General features: G+C 33.7%; 1 protein-coding gene across 3 annotated transcripts in view; it reads left to right on the top strand.

Annotated features, from left to right (window-relative positions):
- The window catches only part of NETO1 (neuropilin and tolloid like 1), a 79,493-nt gene that overhangs the window by 16,343 nt on the left and 45,957 nt on the right, over positions 1-17,193 (top strand). The gene's annotated exons all lie outside the window — the stretch shown is intronic.

Consider the following 17,193-nt stretch of genomic DNA (forward strand, 5'->3'; position numbering starts at 1 on the left):
TAAGGCATTTAAAATCTAGTTTGGACTAAGTCCTATAAAGAGAAATTAAATATAAAAATCCTAAGGGATAGACTAATAATTTGCAATTATGGCAACTTTTCAGTTCAATAGTTTCTTTGACTCCTTGGTACTGAAATGGTTGGAAATCCATCCACCAAGACAAAAGTCCAGTAGGAACTGTGTTTCAGAAACAAATGTAACTCTTTTGCCATACATTCTTTTCCTTTTAAATAAACCTTTTTTCAGAGGTCTTTTCAGTACTCTAAAAAGAGAGATCTCGCAGAAGAAAAAACTTTAGCAACAAAAGCAGAGATACACACATAGCCAAAATGAACACACCCAGAAACTGGTAAAACTACTAAAGATTTTGTAAAAAGTTCCTTATTAAGAGAATAATTTAGGCTTTTGTTTTTGTCATTCCTAAATTATAGTGTTAAGCGACACTATAATGAAGTGGATGAATGAAGTTGTGCGTACAGTATAATAAACTATTTTCAATGTCAAAACTCTAAACTAAGGGAAAAAGTATTCATCTTTTGCATAATTACTAATATCAGTAATAATCAGATGCATTTGAATGTAAATTTTCAACCATTTTGCATACATGAGAGTTTATAAACAAATGAAAGCTTCTTTAATTTTGATGTACTATTATAATTTATTTTTTATGTTAAAATTCTGATTAACCATGTTCATTTCAAAATGGAACTATCGAACCTATTGAAACTTCATAAATGTATAGAAACTTTTTTGTTGGGTTACTTCTTTTTCAGGAAATCTGATGTATGAGAGAAACACATATCAGGTTGCAATATTTGCAGGTCCTGCTGGTTCATTTTGAATACAATATTGATTGGCTAGGGAAAAAACCATGACACAAGGACATTTCATGCTTGCTTTTGTTTTGTCATTCTTTGGGCCACTGAAAGGCCTACACCTGAAATTTCATTTCACAGCTCTGGGTTCTTTGACTCAATCTATTGCACTTACTTTTTCTAAAAAGTTTCATCTCAAGACTGTCTTCCAAAGTGGTGTTGAATCACTGTTTTGTGTAGAAAAATTCGAGTACTACTTCAAACTATTGACAATTCTTCTTTAAAAAGAATCCTTTTTTTCTTTTTTTTAGTACAGGGAAGAATTCAGGCAGAGAGAGGCTGTGTTTATCTGGGCTTTCTTGCTCAGCTAGAATAATCAGATTTCTGTTTATCCTGGTCCCTGATTTTGCAGGACAGTGGCTTAAGATAGCACATCATTACTTTCAGTTCCTTCACTTAGTAGAAGCCATCTGTGTTTTTATTTAGCCTCATTAATATAAACGTCAGTCAGTAATGTTTTCTATTCAACTGCCTGGTAATGGAAAACAAAAAAAGATCTATACTCTTGTGTCCCAAAAAGTGGAATATGAAACCCTTTCTAACTGGAGTAACAGTACTTTTACATTCCCATTACAGTGAATGTCAGAGTAATAGAATAATTATGTCAGCTATCTTGAGGGAAAAAAATAAAAAACAACCCAAATTCCTCCTAGTTGGGGAATTTGTATATTTTAGAACTCATGAAAAATTTAATGAGAATTTATTAAATTCAGTCACAATTCTAAAAAAACTTAGCTAAAATATTATCAAATTATTTTGCCATCTAACATCCATCTTCTGCCTTGAATTGCAAAGGATATTTCGCAGGCATCTGGAATAGCTGGATATCCATGTGAGCTAGGTCACTTGTACTTTTTTGTTTACTCTTCTGAACCTGGTCTGATTACTTCTCATTTAGTATCAGCAATGAAAATCACTTTTTTAGCAACTTGAAATCCAGTTAAGCTTTTTGAGAACCAACAAACAATGCCAGAGTCATGTAACTTTAAACCAGACAATGTTTTTCTTTTGGATTCAGAGTTGGTTTGGAAGATGAGAAATGACTCATTATAACTTCATTTAAACTTTTGAGACAGAACCATGTGATGTCAAAAAAGCCTGGAAAGTGTGAATCTGTTTTATTTATTGAGATATAACTTCCCAGCACTTCAAATTGCAATAAGCAGCTTCCTGGTGTTATGAACTTTTATTGTGTTTCTACAAGTGCACTTTATAAGTCAGACACCTCAATGCTGTTTACAAGGCATTAGGGCATCTGGTCTTGGGAAAGGGAAGGAATTTCTCTCAAGTAGGATGATGCATTACATTGAAAATCATGATCACAGGTTTCTATTAAATTTCAAGTGAAAAATAATACCTTATGTGGAGCAAATGAGTATCTAAAAAGTCTCATGGGGTTCTCAGATCCCATATTATGTCTTGCCATCACATAGTTATATGTTTCTTTCAACAATACCCAAAAGGCAAATACAGAACTTCCTAGTTTAGAAATCTCTGCGTGCTGGGAGTTTCATATTATCAACAGAAGGAAGCTGAACACTGAAATCCCTACACCATTGAACTTTGATGTAAAAACAGAGCAAGAGAAATATAAGATACAGTTTTAAGTATTTCTAGCACTGGAGTAAAGAAAAGTGCCAACTTAACTAGGACACTTACTGCTTCCCCTGCCATTAGTGCACCCTCTTCTCTACAAAAACCCCTTGCCTGTATTCATTCCATAATAAGCTGGACATGGACTTCTAGAGAAGGTTTACTAGGATACTCTACAGCAGTACAGATACAAATAATTCTATTCTACTATTCCACCTCCACAGGAAATACCTTTCTTCATTTGCAGGTGACCTCACCAATAATGGTGATTATGGTGTTGCAATGATAAATATTCTTTTCAGGGGAGCCTCATTTCTCTGACAAGACATCGGTGTTTTTTGAGTACCTGTGAGGGATCTTTAGGAAGCCTAGATGTACATTAAAAATTAGTCCTAGAACACTAATATTTTTAGAGTTAGCTGCATTTTTATAATACCGTTGTCATTCTAGAAATAGTTTATATTATTACTTGTTACAAAACAATTAAATCTAAATCTTAGAAGCAGCAGAGGATTTTCCTTAAATGTGGTTTTTTCTTATCCTCTTTTCCCTAAGGATAAACTTTTGACTTTATGTAAATACTATGCTGAGTTAGCTTAACCTTAGGTCTGATATAAAGTGACTACCCTTTGCTTTGAACACTTACAAAATGAGGAACTAACCAGTGGGCCCAGTAAATTTGTTTTCCCTATTAATTCTTGATTTCTCTGTAACGTTTGTGAAGCACTCGGAAATGGCAGATCAGGGAGGATAATATGGAATTTGTGCTGAACAGAAAGCCTGGGTAGTTTTCTTCCATGAATGTTTAATCCAACTTATTTACAATGAAAATTTTCACTACCCACATTCAGCACCTCCAAGGCCTGTTGTTGTGTTACTTGGTAGTTCTCTTTCAAACATTATAGCACTTACTTCTTCAGGGGAAAAATTGGAAACTTCTTGTCTCATATGTAATGAATAAGAAATTTTTGATTACTCTTCAAAGGTTTTCCAGGTCATCTGATTTTCTCAACTGGCAGATTTTCTAATATCTCATATTGGGATGCACTCCAGGGTGGTTGTATTGTGGTCTCCTCCTGACAGCTCTGTTGTCTGTAATTTGTTAGGGACCTTGGAAGTGTGGATATCTGGAGACATTCTGCTGACATTGAAGGAATTCTTTTTCTTCACTAATACTTTTCCTAATTTGTTCAAATTTCATCTTTATGCATTGTATCTACAGGTTTATAAGATATTACTGGTATAGCCAATAAATCTTAGCAATCACCCCAGAGCTTTTGTCTAATCAGTCTGAGAACGCCCCATCTGTCGGGCCAGAAAAACTATTTTTTAGTATGGCCATTCAGTTGTGACAGGTTTGATTCTTTAGCTGTCAGTATATATTAGGTAAAACCCATGTTTATATAATTTCTTTTCAGTCATATTTTTGCATAGGTTCAAGCAACTGTGATTGTAGATTGTTCTAGCTATTGTCTAATTTATTTCATGGACCATTTCTCAATTCTAGCAGCAAAAAATAGTGATCTTTATTGAGATATTTATCTTTCCTTAACAGATTTTTTACTGTTTGTATAGTGCTTCTAGCTAATTGTCCTTAAAGAAATATACACAAACTGTTGTTAGAAGTCACTCAGTTCCCTGTAACTAATAAACAGGCTTCTTGCCCCATAATTAATAGCTTTGCAAACTTAAGTCTTTGTAAAACTGAGTCATGTTTCTGTTTCTAGAAGTGAATATTTTGGCAGTACGCAATGTTTAGTAAATGATGAAATGTGTCAGAAGTAAAGAAACAAGGAAGCAAATCCTCTGTCACCATTTGTTATGTACACTCATCTATTGTCCAGTATTGGTTCATTTTCAGAGGGTAGTACTCATATTTTTTTAAAGAGGGCAATCCAGAGAATCTCTTTTGCCTACCAGTACTGAGGTGACTGCCATTGAATATTATTTGCATATTTGTAGTTCTAGTAGGTGTTTGTTGTCATCTTAATATATCTTTTTCCATATTGATGGCTGAGACCTATCTTGATTTGTTTACTGTCTTTTTGAGTAATGCAGGCTGTGTAATATATTTATTTCAGATATCACATTTGAGCTTCTTTGATGGTCAGATCTAAAAATCATGCTTCATTCAACTTTGACACAAATTTTGTTTTTAATATTTTGCAAATAAAGTTACCTTGCCCATTAGAACATCTATGCCTCTGATCCATCTTCTCTTTTTCCCCTATTATGCGCTAAGATATTGAAGAACCTGTAATATTTAGTATCATACTGCTGTCATGGGGTAGAGAAATAATATAATGTAAAGTCTTTTTCATGTGAGAAACAGATCATACAATGATTTCTGTGAGAAGTAGGTGTCATCTCTATGGTTAAATCTGACCAATATATCTATTGCTAGACACAAAACTCCTGGAAAATCAGGACTGTGAATCAAGCTTATGAACATCCTGACTTAGTCTGATTTGTTTCTTCCTCTTTTTTTTTACTTTCTCTCTCTTTCTGTACAATTATAGTCTATCTCAACCTTCTGACAACTTCCTTTCACCATATATACTTTTATCCTATACATACACTGAGGAGATACAAACAAACCTCCTATCAAAACATTGACTGATGACATCTGTACAACAAGGTGTGCTGTCCTAAAAATGATCATGAAAAATTGAGATAGAGAGGAGCTAATTTTTTTAAAGTCTTACTTTAAAAGGATTCACTTTTCACTATAGTTGGGTTCATGCAAGAGTCACCTGCTCATTGTGGGTGTTGTTTAATATTTGTGAATACTGAATAGATTAGGCAAGTTTTTTTTTCCTTATACTACTAATTCACATTGGGTAGAGATATACTTAATCTTTTGTTTGGGAAAATCAACAATTTTTTTTTTTCTGTGACAAATCCAGATGCTAGGTGTCCTGATTTTTTTCTCTGCAAAACCTGTTCATTTCATAAAGGTCCTCAGGCCAAATAAAAATAACAGCTACCATAATTTAACACTGTAATCCATCAAAAATCTCTGAAATTACTTTCTGATATGCCCAAGGATAATTCCAAAGAACAGTTGCTTAAGCTTACTATACTCAAATGCTGCACTGACAAGCCACTAAATCTAGTCTCAATTTAGCAAAGAATTTCAGGAAGCCTACATATAAGCATGTGCCTAAATCCAGGCAATCTCTAGGCTTGGGTTCTTACTTAAAAGTAAGTATGTTTAAAGACTGTCCTCTACCTTTCTATCCAGGGAAATAAGTAAAAATTAAATATCTGTTGGTTTTGGAGAGCAAAACTACCATTTCTTCAACTCTTTTAATGAATTAAAACTAGTTTTCTACCTTCAAACAAATTATGTGGTAGATCTATATCAATCCAGCATTTCTCCATTTGATCAGTATCAAACTAATATAGCCTTAAATAGGTTCAACTTACTCACCCAGTTTTTCTTTTCTTTTTTTTTTTTTTTTAATATTCTGTTACAGTAAGCTGAGCTTTTGTTGGAATTAGAAAACCATGATTAATGATTTTTCTGTCTTCCTGTACTATTCTTCCTCTAGATACCCTTGTCCCTAAAAAAGCTACCCTGGAATTGTCTGAAATGAAATTATTTTCTTCAATCATCTTCTGCTTAGAACATAATTAATTCATATAAGCTTTTTTTGGTTCAATTCAGTTGGTCAGTCAGATTTACAAGTTGTAAAATGAAGTGATACAAGTTCTGCAATCATTTGCAATGAGTACTGGTTTCACTCTTTGGATTTAAAATTTGAAACATAAAATAAATTTCCATTGCATTTTTTACCACATTCCCACTACAACTTTTGTTCATGCACCCACTGTCAAAGGGTCTTTTTAAAATAAAAATGGAGCAGTACTTATGGAGAGTTTTTTGAAAGAGAAAATAATATTATATAATAATAATAATCATACTATTATTCTTTCTCTGAAAAATCTTCTTGACTATTTCAAATGCATTTTTAAAATATTTTTAAATTGCTTACATGATCACAACATAGTCTGCAATTCACTAGGGAGATGAATGCTTGAAATTGTGGTTTCCTCAATTAGGTTTGTAGAGGTGGTTTTAACTTCAGTGACAAAAAAATTGTTTTGGAATACACATTGTAAAATGTATTTCCAATTAATTTTTGTCTTTTAATATATGGGGTGATGAGATTTACCAAATAATTGAGGATGCCATTGAAAGAAATAAATTCATTTATTCCTTTCAATTCATTGTAATATTGTGAAAATAAGTAAGCAAATACTTTTGATCAACACTTCAAAAATATTGCTCCGGAGGTCACTACAAATTAGAGATGCAAAAAGTTTATTTGAATACTTGGATGTCAAAAGTCTACGTAATATCCAGCAATTTCTGTCAAGAAAGTTTTTTTGAATCATGAATAAGATGATCAAGAGGGAATTGCAAAATATTTTTTGAGAATTCATAAATAAATAAACTCGTTTTTGTGACACATCCATTGTTAAAATTTTGTGCTAGCATGACTGAGGCAGGCAGTGTGAAATGTGTTATTCCAGTCACATATCAGTCCCCTAGATGACACTGAGAAGCCAGAAGAGGTTGTGTAACAGGACTTACATACATCATTTGCCAGATGTTATCTGATAGTTGAAGCTCAAGAGACAATGTTATCAAATCTGCTGGTTGCAGTATGTGGGTTAACAAAAGTTTGTATTATACTCCTCTTGTTTCCTTTTGGGTTTTTTCTCTTTCTTTTCTTTTCCTGTAGCTCATTTCTCAAGTCTATGTGAAAACTAATATTAAAAGAGAATGCAGAAAATACTTCCTAAAAATATTTTATTCCTAAATGTTTATTTCATTATGAAGTTTAGACAATTGGTTATTAACTGCTACTAACTATGAATTCCATACTGAAATTCTACAAAAAAATTTTATAACTTTTTTAAACAAATAACATACTGGCCTAGGATTTTAAAAATCAGATTTGGTAGTTCGGATCTCTTTAATTTTATGTGCATCCTCCATACAAATCATTTTTAGCAATAAAACAGTTATTTGTATTGTAGAATATTGCATATTAGTGATATTTCAGTACAAATATAGATCAATTATTTACCAAGTACTTTTAAGTGAAAGATTTAATTTCTATTTTACTTTTTTTTTTTCTTTTTATCTCTAGAACTTTAAATGACTCTTTTAAATCAAGCTAGGAAAAATCCTGCTGTTTGGCAGTCAAAAACTTGATCTGGTCAAATGAAATTTAATTATTGTCTACTTGTTGGGTAAGCGGCTGACCCCTACTTAACAATCCTGAGAGCTGTGACTGGCCATCATGTTTTGACCTGCTTCTGCTGCAAGTCAAAACTCTCCTGAGACCTCATTCCTTCTAAATATTACCACATCAATGGTAGAACTAGACAATCTCTAATCAGCACCCACTTTGCTGTTCTTTTCCCTGTCTCTTCAGCCACTTACACAGCAATATTGGGTATTGTGTAAAGCAGATGTAAGGACTTATGAACACTGCCTTTCTAAATTGTGATTCAATGAATCACAAAGTCTTTTTCATTAATGTGATGCAGAGGATCACTATTTGTTCTCTATATTAGGCTGAACCAGTCAGTTAGTGTAGGACTCAATCAATTGCTAAATTCAGTTCAGATTGTGGGCCTCAACTGGCTTCTTTTAGAATCAGTATTAAAATTAGGAATAAATCCAGTGAAAAGAAAATTACTTCCTCAGACCAGTAGATGTTGATCAGAGGAGGAAAAAATGTAAATCAGTTAAATTCCATGTAAACAATAATTTTTACACCTAAAAATCTAAAGCCATGATAATAGAACTAAAAATTTACTAATCTATACTTAAGATAATCACTGCTTAGGGATAGCAGAATCTGGAGATTTCTGGGGTAAGGAAAAGTCAGAGGCAAAAGAGTTTTATAGACATGAATGTAACTCTGCTCAAATTCTAGGCTGCAAATCTCCACTTACTCACAGACTCACTTGTTTGTGATGTTCTTGACAAACCACTTTGAGGTCATTTTGTGAACACAGAGCATGTGGCATAAATGCTACTTAGAGAGGACTGAGGATCCACTGGAAGAATGTTAAAAGAAAAAGTAAAAAAGATTGAAGACAATATCCCCTGGTTTAGAATTTATTTCCATGTTGAATTTTTCCTACAGGCATGCAGTAAAACATATGTTAGTGTTGTTTATGAAAAACAATCTTTAGTTGTTAATTTCAGTGGAAAAGTTTGGGGCTAGAGTTGGTATGATTTGTGCTTGGTTTACATAGTAAAGAATACATTAGGACTTCTCTCGTCAAAATAATAGCAGTCACAGTTGGCCTCTGTCTTGTTTCTAACAGTTTATGTCAACTCTAGGTCAGTATAAGAAATTAAGTGTGGTTTGAACTTTCTCTGGCACTTTTAATTGCATGAAATTGGAGAAAAAGTATCAATTTGAACAAAATTGAATGTTGTTTTCATGAAGTTATAACCAACAGAAAACAAATTAACTGAAAGCCAAAAAAAACTGTCTGTAAAGTCTAGATTAGCCAAAAATTGTCTAAACTTTTTCCTCCCATAATCTCTGGGGAAGCCGAATGGCATAATACTGGAAAAGGGGGAATGATTATTGCTTACATCCAATGTATTATTTATGTCCTTTTAATATCTGAATGCTACCTTGTATAATAAAATGTAAAATTCATGTTTGTGGGTAATGTGAGTGGGTAATTATGTAGGGAATTCACAGTTAACACAGAGCTATGTTCTTTCTGAAACATTTCCTCAGAGAGAGCTGCTGCCCTATGCAGTTAAAAAGATGAAGAAGCAAAAGTGTTAGAATGTCTCCAAAGATCCTCCCCAATATATTCTGTGGCTAAAGTTCTTAAAAACATATCTTCTCATTCTGTGCATTTGGGGAAACTGCTGAGGTCAACATCTCAGTGTTCCCTAAAAGGACAGCTTCTAGCCAGAAAACCTCCTAAGAGTAGCAGAAGGAAAAGGAAAGATCTGGTGTCACTGAAATTTGTACTGCTATGAATTCTAAAATGAGAGGACAGAAAACTTACTCTTTCCACAGTTGTTTTTGGGACTTGGTGTTAATATGCTTTTCTCAGCAACTTACTGAGCTGTGTGGCTTTTATAATTCCCCTTCTTGTTCACTGAAAGTGTCTGTGGTGAGCATATATAATTACAATTGGAGGTGACAATTTGGTTTCAAAAATGAATTTCACTTTTCCTTTGATATATGCTACTTTTTCATTCTAATTTTTTCCTTTAGAAAGAGAACATTCAGGTTCCAGTGGGGATGAAAACTTAGATTCTTTCCCTTTGATCCTAAAGATTTCTACTGTGGATACAGAATATATTTTAAAAGCATCCTGTGACATTGACTTTTTGAATCATACAATGACTTTGTTACAGGAGAGTAGTAGAATATAATTCATTCAACAACTTTCAAAAATCTAGCAGTTGCACAGTAAACTAATGAATGGGGTTTTTTCAGTCTATGGCTATTTCACTTTTTTCTACTCTAAGAATCCTATTTTCTGTAGCATTTTGTCTGTTTCATCTCTTTCTGATATATGGTGAAACAATTAAGAAAGTAGTTGTTTTTACAAACACAATTCAGCTCCTTTTAGTGCTCTCTGACACAATTCCTCACTTTAGCAAAAGATCACCTGGTGCTTTGCTTGTCTGTAATAGAAAAAAAAATGGAGGCAGTGGCAGAATTTGCTTGTTAAAGTGGAAAGTGAGTTATTACACATGGAAACTATAGGAGATATTTGAGTTTCTCGTGTGAGAGGCAGTTATCTTCAAAAAGATGCCATCACTGGCAAGGCCAGCTACAGCAGGAGAATATTAGTAGGTGTAAACACTGTGTTGTATTTCTTTTTTAATTGGAAATGTGCCAAAATGTGCAGTGAACAACAGGTTATAGAGTGCTACTTGAAGCAGCCCAAGTAGTATATTCTGTTAACTATAAGAGGTCTAAAAGATGTAGCTATTCAAAAGAGCACTACAGTGAATGCATTCATTCTGTTAAATGTTCTGAGGTAAAACTAGGAGAAAACATTTCTCCTATGAAAACAACAAAGGCTATTTTAAATCACAAAGTTATTCTCATAAGATCCTTCTGTCCTGAGAAATTCACCCAGCAGACTGGTACAGCATAAATATTATCCTGTGCAGATTCTGCATTCAGTGGTAGCAAGAAATAACCATGTGTAAATAGGTTCAATCTGCAGAAGTAATGCCTGGTACTCAGTTGTGGCTAAACATTTGGGCTCATTTTTTCTCCTAGTCATCTGACATGAACTTAAAGTGTTATTTCCTTGGACTGGGCCAGGAGTCATCTATTAAAAAAATGATGAGACAAATCCTGAGCCTTTAGCAGTATCCTGCTGAAATTGCATGACTAGGAATCCTCAGAATTTACCATTATTCAGGAAAACCACTATAGCGTTGCACATCTCTCTTCCTAGTCCAGTTAAGAGGCCATTAGTCAATTACAGGAAGCCTCCAGGATATTATCTTGGGGAGACACAGACAAGGTGCTGCCCTTGACTGATAGTCGGTGCTGGCGGTCAAGTCAGCTGCACTGTCACAGCAAGGCTGCATTACTCAGATAAAGTGGACTCCTGAGCTCCTTCAGTCTTGTTTCAATATTTTCAGGCAACCAGCAGGTGAAGGTATATGCAGCCCTTGACATATTCATCATGGCATCATTTTTTCCCTGCATTTCCACACAGAGCGTGCTGCATAAAGGGAATATAATGACTAAACAGAGTGCTCAGCTGCTTGTGTAAATATTGAACATAATAAAAATGATCCCACACATAGCAAGGCTCCAGGACCTCCTCTTTCCACTCATCAGCCTGAGTATGACATTGTTGCTAATTCTTGCTCTCCTTTGTCACTAGGACAGTTCCAAAAAGCACTTCCCACTTCTGGGATTTTGGAGCACATATTGAAGGGTTGAAACACCCTTTCAGGATGAGACCTGGAATCTCATGGGACTTTTTGTTTTCTGACATCCATAACAAAATTTACACAGGAGAAAGGCCCTATTTTTTAAAGGGTTTGCAGAATAGACAACAGAGACAAGCAGGCTAAAATCTCAAAGCCTGCCATTGTGTGCATGAAAACAGAAATTTAACAGCAACTTCTGTTATCATGTGCTCTGCTCCAGTGGAATTTATTCAGGTGCTTCTTGTCTGCTCAGTTTGACCAATCTTAGCAAAAATTTACTCAAAAAGTCATGGATTTTGTTTTAATTTTTTTTCCAATGTTGTCTTTTTTATTTCTAAATAGATTGCAATGAAACACAGAAACCCCTAATTTTGGCATAGAAATGTGCAACTATTGCTAACACTTGCAGTATATCTGGTTTTACTGAGGTCACCATAGCAATACAATATATATTAATTACACTAAACAAATACTTTGTAGGTATGAGCTGAGAGTAGTAAATTGACAAATGAAAAAAAATAAAAAAGAAAGTAAGTATTGTAGAAATCAAACTTTTGGATAATAGTTTGTGTTATTTCAACAATATTTGCCTTCATATGACTTTTTACTGATTTAATGATAGGTAGATGTTCAAGGTGAAGTAGCAGGAGTTATATTCATTGCTACATTTGCACTTATAAGCTTTCTGTTCTTTCATCACTATGTTAATAAAGGAAAAAATTTGAGAAGCATTATTTTAAGTTACAAATATGTATTTTTCAAAAGAGCTGCAATTGATCACAATATTGTCCTCAAAAAGAAAACATAAAAAATAGAGAGCAAATCAGCACATAATATTGCCAACTATAATTACTACAGAACTTTCCACAGTGTCTAGCAAACTAGAGGCTTTCTTTGAACACCTTTTGGTATCATTAGTACAAATATAGAAATATATATGGAAGTTTCAAGAAGACTATAAATATGAAAGGAGCCATCAGAACAAATTTCATTTTAGGCTAATAAGAAATAATTTATGGGGTTTTGCATCGCAATTTAGCTTCATTTTTTTTTCTTACTACTTTTTCTTTACTCTCCCCAGCAGAATAGCAAAATTTCCTTTCAACACCACAAAAAAAATGTTTGTGTACAGAAATTATTTTCTATTTTAGAATTATATTAGTGATTCCTTGAGAAAATTTTTATGTTTTTAAAATCTTTTGGCCATATTCTTCCATTACTTTTACTCTATCATCAAATACTATGAGGCAATGACATAAAATACCTTAGAATAATCATGCTTTTCTGTAATGAGCTCTGCAAGTTCTGCTTTTATAGAGAACTATACCTCACCCCCAAGAGGACAAGGCTTGTTTAGGTTCCCAGAAATCTCTGTAAAACAACTTGACTTAGTAAACTTACAGATAAATAAGTAGTGGCTTGCTGTATAGTGCAATTCTCTTTACTTTTCTATGAGTATTTACATGTCAAATCAGGTCTCTAATAAGTTATCTGACAGACAAGCATGTGCACGTGTTAAAATTATGTAAATATTGATGGATAGGAGTTGAATACCTATTTCTAGTCAGAGACAGAAGTGAAAAGTGTGTATATGTACAGCTGTCTGATCATTGAATAAAAGTGGACAGCTTCCCTACTTCTGATTAGGAAATAGGGATTCAAACTATTGCGACTACTTTCTGTATGTATCCATTTAAAAGGAGGTTTTTGTATTCACAAATGGCAAAAACCTCCTTAGGTTTTAAACATCAACTCTTTGTAATGTTTTGATTATTCAAATAGTTCAAATAATTCTTCCACATGTCATTTATGGAAGAAAAGAGAAAAATACGTCAAAAGTTATTCAGCACCAGAATTTTTGTATTACACACTTCCTTCCTCTTGACTTTTAACTGTACAGAAATTGCTCATGTTCTTTACTGTATGTATTTCACTTCAGATATTAAAAAATAAAATTCTGTAATTAAGTATACTGTAGTCCAGACATGATCAGGAACACATAAACTCAATCTTCCATTTTTAAAAGACATATTAAAATTTTGACTTGTATCTTTTGACTTCCAGAGTGAGATATCTATTATTTTTTATCAGTGAAAGCAGCAGATTTGAAGTTTGCTGGGTAAGAAAGTGCCCAGATGAATTTTACATGAAAAGCTAAGGAAAGATGAATAAAATGTGAGAGATGTACTTGGAAATTTTGCCTTTTTAACAGTAAAAATACTCCAATTTTTCTGTATTACAACATTACTTTTAAAAGCATTGTGCCATCTCTCTTTGAAGACAAGTTGAATGATCTTTTTATGTGTGGGATTTTTAATTCGACATATGATCTTTTAGAATTGATTTACAATAATACTTACCAGCAGAACATCATGTTTCTAGTAATTAGTTTGAACTTTATGCATTTCTCCTATGTCTTACAGAAATCATTCAAACAATATAATTTTAAACAATTTCACTTTCTGTGTAAGTAAGTGACATGGAGTGAGGTGTTGCATGTGTATGTGCATGCATGGATGGGTAAATGTATTTCTGTGTGGATGTGCCTCAGCTGAGCAATCCCATAAGATGCTGCAGTGTACTTGTAAACAAGGTCATTTACATACTTTTTGAAGGCTTAATGGAGTTGATGTGCAATGCCTTTCTACTTTACAATTTTCTTCATTTCGTAAGATTTTTGAGCAATCAGGTACCCTAACTCCTTACAATTGGCATCCTGTTTTTCTATTTAAATTCCATGTTTGCCAGCTGCTTAGAAGAGCCAGACTTCCTGCACAGAAACAGTGAAATGACAAATAAAGATATGTAGAATGGTTTCCATGGAAAGTATAGATTCCAAAGCTAGCATCCGAAATCTTGTTAGCCTCCCATGAAGACCTAGTGGAGCTTTTTGAAACCAGGCCTGTATGTGTTCCTGCAACTCAGAGCAAAGTCCACAAAACTAAATCTGCATTGTGATAGAGATTTGTGTAACTTCTGCTGCTACCTCAGAGAACAGGTCTAGACTTTTGATTGGCTATTTCACTATTATCCAATTGTATTGTTTAGTCATTGTAAAATCAGAGGATCAGGAAATGGCTGGTCTCAGAAGGTATCTCTGGAGGTTGACTTGTCCAACCCCCTTTTCAAGCAGGGTCACCTCAAGCCATTTGCCTAGGATTGTGTCTAGACAGCAATGAATATCCTTGAATATCTCCAAGAACAGAGACTCCACAATCTCTTGGCTACCTTGCTAGTCCTGAATCACCTCATACTGGAGAAGTATTTCCTCATATTCAGATGGAACCTCCTGTGATTCAATGTGTGCTCATTGCATCTTGTTCTGTCACCACAAACCACTGAAAAGAGCCTGACTTCAATCTCTTTGTGCCCCTCCATTAGGTTTTTGTACACATTAGTGGGATCACCTCTTACCTTTCCCTTCTCCAGACTGACCTATCCCAACTCTATCAGCCTCTCCTTATATGTCCCTTAAAACAATTCATGACCCTCTGTTGGATTGTCTCTAGCAGCTCCATATTACTTCTTATTTTGCCTCTGTTTTTTTTTTTTTTCCTCTATTTATAGGTGATCCATCATATTTTTCACAGAAAAATTTTCCAGTCTTGGGTGTTTTCCTCACAGGAACATGATTTTGATCTATTGGAAAATCTGGCCAGTCAGTGTTTATATAACATTAATGTTTTGACCCAGCCAGGCTGAGAATAACAATTTGATTGAATTACATACAGAGGAGCTTCTAAAATCTAATCCATTTAATGGGACACTATTTGAAAAGCAAATATTTGCTAGTTAAATATGCTCAAACATGGGTGAATTTTAAGCATGCGTGATAATACCTTATTTACAGATTTTGTTCTTATTACAGTAGTATTGGTATAATAACAATATTTAATGAAGGGTTATCACCTCAGATGTCATAGATTTTATTTCCCTTTCAGTCTTGAAACTCTTGCAAGTTGAGAACATGCAAAAATTTATATTTTAAAACTGAGCAGGTCTATCATATTTCTAGAATGTTAACAGAATGTGCATTTCTGTATGTGTTGTTCCAATGTTACCGTATTGTTAAATGATAACATATTTTCAGAGCTGTTTTGTGGGTCAAATGGTCTAGATTGTACTTCAGCCTGGATTCCTGACACTAACATTGTTTTATATGAAGACTCTCATATGGGGAAAATTCTGGCAAGACAGTTTTTGCTTTCTTTCCTCATATGTACTTTACTAATGTGGTGGAGTGTTCTCAGTAAATCAGAGTAATCTTTGCAAACTCAGTAAAAGGAAGAAATGCAATAGTTACATGAGATATTGGGATGGTAATTCAAACCATAAGTAAAAGTAGATTTCCTTTCAGTATCTCACTTTCAGAGCTAGATATCAGCATCCGAAGTACATTAGCTGAAATATTTTATTACCTTTAGTGTTGTTGGTAATCATATCTATCTACTGATCTCTAAAAATATGCAACAATTAATACTAATTGCCTACTCAGCTAGATTTGCAGTCCTGTAAGTTCACGAGTATTTACTTATGATTTATGTTGTGCAACTGTAAAAGAAATTTGGGAAGAACAGCAGCCTGGTTGTAGAGGGGCAATCTAAAAAGCAGTCTTACAACTCTAGTTGTTTAAGTCAACTCATTTTGACCGTTTAGATTAAAATGGCTGATCTTGCTTATATAGTACTGAACTACTTTGTTATATTATCTGGTTATGATTCTTACTGTTCCTAATTGACTAAGGCTAGAGGGAAAGAGCAGTTCTTGTGGCTTGGTTGTGAGTTTAATTTTTTTCATTTGATGTATCTCCTTCTTCCAAAGCTTCTCTTCATTTTTTGTATTGATAATTCTTTCTACACTGACCCAGTTCTGAAACAAGATCAGTTTCATGTGTAAATGAGAAAAACAGTGCACAACATTAATTTTAGGTAGAAAAGCAGTGTGAGTGATAAAAATTTCCCAGATAAGACCAGTCTATTTTAAGACATCACTTTTTGAGTTGCTTTAGCCTCCCATATTTCTGGTTTTGGGCAGTATCTTCAAACCGAGCCAAATTTTGTGAAATGATGATTTGTCTATGGATGGTTGTCTATTGAAACACATCCATCTAAGACCAACTCATTTCATCTCTGTATTACACCTGACTCTAAAGGCATGATACAAGCTCTCTCAGATAGTAAATATAATAATATTTATCTGATGGAAAATGGCACACATATTAGACTTATTAACTTGTTCATACAATGACTTCTAATGGTAATTCTTATGGTATTTTTTTCCAGTAAGACCAAAAGGATGCTTCTGACAAAAAAAGTGTCTCCTTTTGGTCAGTAGGGATGGCAGAGTATTCATAAACACAGAATTGAGTTTGGATTTCTCCAATTAAGTTGAGTGTTATTTGTCAAAATGCAAAATAGGCAAAAAGATTCTGAATGGATCTGTAAATATATCTTCTTTCACTACACTGATGTATTAAAATGTCATGTGGTTAGCTATGTGATGTTCTCACTTGCTAATGTATGCAGAAATATTTTTCTACCCTTCTGAAACAGAGAGACAGAAAAAAGCAGGATTTCATAACAGAAAAAAATTACTTGGTATGATGGTATCAATAATTTCTGCATTAATAATTATTGTGTTGCCATAGTTTTGAAATAGTTCCCATTTCCAGTAAGTATATGTATAATTATATAACTAAAGCACATTATAAAATTTGAACATATTAGCATAACATCCTAGATATTGAATAAAACTAACTTT

Source organism: Agelaius phoeniceus, chromosome 1, assembly GCF_051311805.1.
Source record: "Agelaius phoeniceus isolate bAgePho1 chromosome 1, bAgePho1.hap1, whole genome shotgun sequence".
NCBI classification, from domain to species: domain Eukaryota; kingdom Metazoa; phylum Chordata; class Aves; order Passeriformes; family Icteridae; genus Agelaius; species Agelaius phoeniceus.